A 457-nucleotide genomic window follows, 5' to 3' on the forward strand; every position below is an offset into this window, starting at 1 on the left:
GTTTGTGCTCCTTGGGTCCTGCGGTTATTGACAGAAGACCACAAAGGTCAGCGAAAAGCCATCACCTCAGAACTGCTGCAGAGATATCGACACGAAGGCGATGATTTTTTGCTCTATATTGTGACAGGTGACAAAAGCTGGTTTCACCATTTCGAGCCTGAAACAAAACGGCAGAGTATGGAATGGCACCATTTGCATTCTCCATCAAAAAAGAAGGCAAAGACAATTCCATCGGCTGCGAAGGTGATGGGCACAGTCTTCTGGGATGCAGAAGGGTTTATTCTGGTCAAATTCCTGGAACCTGGGCAAACCATCGATGCTGCTCATTATGTCCAGATGCTGCACAAGCTCCGTCATGTATTGCGTGATAAACGTCCGGGACGAAACATCATCATCCTGCATGACAACGCTCGCCTCCACGCCGCTCGCCTCACATTGGAAGCAATTGCAAAGATGG

The sequence above is a fragment of the Cryptotermes secundus genome, unplaced genomic scaffold, assembly GCF_002891405.2.
Source record: "Cryptotermes secundus unplaced genomic scaffold, Csec_1.0 scaffold101, whole genome shotgun sequence".
Classification (NCBI taxonomy): Eukaryota; Metazoa; Arthropoda; class Insecta; order Blattodea; family Kalotermitidae; genus Cryptotermes; species Cryptotermes secundus.